Source organism: Ahaetulla prasina, chromosome 1 (genome assembly GCF_028640845.1).
Source record: "Ahaetulla prasina isolate Xishuangbanna chromosome 1, ASM2864084v1, whole genome shotgun sequence".
In the NCBI taxonomy this organism is placed as follows: Eukaryota; Metazoa; Chordata; class Lepidosauria; order Squamata; family Colubridae; genus Ahaetulla; species Ahaetulla prasina.
Genome location: NC_080539.1, coordinates 220,817,662 through 220,821,273, shown reverse-complemented (window position 1 = coordinate 220,821,273; position 3,612 = coordinate 220,817,662).

Sequence of the window (3,612 nt, the reverse complement as noted above, 5' to 3'; positions counted from 1 at the left end):
TTTCAAATATCCTTTCTCAGTGAAGAAACCCGTAATATCAAAACAGAGTAAATAATCACTACAGTTAGCAGAGTTTAGGCTCAGCCTCTTCAAATATTCTGTCGCTTAGTTCTTCCAAACTTGTCAAGATTCTTCTCCCGATTAAAACTCACTTTTTTTGTCCCTACAGAGATAGTGCAAAGGTAACCTGCTGAACTGCTATTGGCCATCATGGTTATTCCTGATCAATTTTTCTGCTGATATGGACCAGATGATTGCATGACTGATGATGATACTCTTGTTCCCCTATTTGGGGCAGGAAGGTTTTGAAGTCTATGTAATTATTATTTTATTTGCAGAATATCAAAAAGAGCCTATAATTCTTTGTTGTTGTTGTTGTTGTTGAGAGGGGATGGAAATCAGGACTTCAATGTTATATACTGCTAAGCATGTTCTTTATAATAAGTGACTGATATTATGCCTTTAGTAGCACAGTGCTTTTAGATCTCAGAGTGACTTGGCTTTCCACTCAAATTTACCCAAGCAATTTTGACACAAAACCCCCAGCTAGTGAGTGATTTCCCAGCAGATCTTCCCCATTATGCCACTGCTATGTCATGACTGGCTTTCCACTTTTTGCTGTTTCCATGACAACCATGATCTTTGATCTGCAAAAAAGAATAATAATGCATCACTAAGAGGTAGAAAACATTTTTGGAACCTAAAGTGTAGTTCCCTCAATGGACTAGATTGCAGACAGCAGGGCACTTACCATTAATCAGTACCATAATTGCAAGAACGCAGGATAAATATGAATTCCTATTGACGGCAGACAGCAAGCAATGTCTTCTAATTTTCTAGGCTCCACAGAAAAACTTGAAAATACGGGAAGCCTGCGTACAATAGCAACATCATTAGCCGGCATTCAACTCCTGCTGTGCCTAGTTGCTACTGCAAGTAGTAATGAAATTATAGCACAAAAGATACCTTGCTGTAAATATAAGGACTAGGAGGGCTTGAGAAAGATTTAGGGACAGCTGAGAAACTGATATTGGTCTAAGTATCTTTCTTTCTTACTTACTTACTTACTTACTTACTTACTTACTTACTTACTTACTTACTTACTTACTTACTTACTTACTTACTTACTTACTTACATGATACTAAGTATCAGTAGGAAGAAGTGTTTACTACTGGAAGTTTCTTGTACCACATTCAAGAAACAAATTTAGGAGAACTTGTAGTTATGAAGTCTTCTTTGGAGTTCTCCTATCTAGTATCAGGAGCGACTACCACTTATATTTCTGTAATGTTTGTAACCAAATACAATTCCAAATTCAGCTGGGGGTCAGGTGAGAGACTTGGAGTAGGCTCTGCAGAAGACAGTAGAAATTATGGGCAAGGGGCTCCTATGAAATGGCTTTAGATAAGAATATAGCTAAACTTCAGCAAGACACTTCCTATACTTGACAAGCAAGTATGTATATTATTAAAAATGCACAAAATGCAATTCCAGTCTGTTTGTAATAAATCAATATTCATACACTGATTATGTGCTAGAACACAGATAATCAATAAGGATTTATGTACCTTTTTGTATACAAATAGATAACTAAAGATATCATATCAAATATAAATTCTGTTTGTTACTTCATGACAAATCCTACATCATATCTACACATTTATGAATTTATACATACACACACATTTGGAAATAAATCATATATATATATATGATTTATATATACTTTTATACATATTTAAAATGATAAATATACTTGTTTGGAAATTATCTATCTATCTATGGATATAGATATAAATCATATATATAAATCACACACACACATATAAATCATATATATATATATATATATATATTTGTTTTCTGAGGTTTTCACGGGTGTTTGTATATAGGTCTTTGGTTGTTCGGGTTTTCTCCCGTGTAAAATTAGAAGTGTCTTGGCGACGTTTCGACGAAGTCTCATTCGTCATCTTCAGGCTTCAGCTTCGTGCTTCTGGGAGCAATGTGTGATCGCAGCTGTTTCTTCCTTTTAACATATATTAAATATATATTTAATATATATATATATATAATATATATAATTTATATATATATAAATCAATTTCTACCATTTGGTAGAACATTTGTTCTACCAAATGTTCATATCATTTGCTTTCTTCTGCTTCTTCTTCTTTAGCAGTCTTGTTCATCCATAACAAGCGATTTCATTACATTCCTTAGTTCCTCTGATTCCTTACATTACATTCCTTAGTTCCTCTGATTCCCTATTAATGAGATTCAGGACTTCAAAATAATGATGTCTGCCTTGAAAATGGTCAGTATCTGGTCACATTCATGTTGAGGAAACTGGGTTGACTTTTTTTTCTTCCAATTCTGCTTAACTTGGAACTTGCTCTTGAGCAGTTTGTAATCTGCTCCACAAACACCATGTATTCCATCTGGTGTATTCCATCTGGTGATATCCATGTATATAAGCATAGTTGGGGTTGTTTGAAGATTGTGTTAGCAACGAAGAACTCATTGGATTGGCAGAAATTAAGTTTGCTATTTCATGTATATTAATCTGTACTGGGTCCACTTTGCAAGGAGTAAGTCCCATGGAATTGAGGTGTAATGTTTACATTTATGATCAGAATCATATTGCTAGTCTGTGGTTGTCCTAAACTTATGTTCGTTAGCCATTCCTAACAAACAGGAAGCAGCAGGTGAAGCTAAGCAAGATCACATCAAATACCTGTACAATTAGCACAGGGGCCCCCAAGGCTGTGTGCTCTCCCCACTTCTCTTCTCTCTGTATACCAATGACTGCATCTCCAATGATCCATCTGTTAAGCTACTGAAGTTCGCAGATGACACAACAGTGATTGGTCTCATTCGAGACAATGACGAATCCACATATAGACGAGAGGTCGAACGACTAGCCTTGTGGTGCAACCAAAACAATCTGGAACTGAACACACTCAAAACCGTAGAAATGGTGGTAGACTTTAGGAAAAACCCTTCCATACTTCCACCTCTCACAATACTTGACAACACAGTAGCAACAGTAGAAACCTTCAAATTTCTGGGTTCTATCATATCGCAAGATCTCAAATGGACAGCTAACATCAAAAACATCATTAAAAAAGGACAACAAAGAATGTTCTTTCTGCGCCAACTCAGTAAGCTCAAACTGCCCAAGGAGCTGCTGATCCAATTCTACAGAGGAATTATTGAGTCTGTCATTTGCACCTCTATAACTGTCTGGTTCGGTTCTGCAACCCAACAAGAAAAACACAGACTTCAGAGGATAATTAGAACTGCAGAAAAATAATTTGCTACCAACCTGCCTTCCATTGAGGACCTGTATACTGCACGAATCAAGAAGAGGGCCGTGAAAATATTTGCAGATCCCTCGCATCCTGGACATAAACTGTTTCAACTCCTACCCTCAAAACGACGCTATAGAGCACTGCACACCAGAACAACTAGACACAAGAACAGTTTTTTCCCAAAGGCCATCACTCTGCTAAACAAATAATTCCCTCAACACTGTCAGACTATTTACTGAATCTGCACTACTATTAATCGTTTCATAGTTCCCATCACCGATCTCTTTCCACTTATGACTG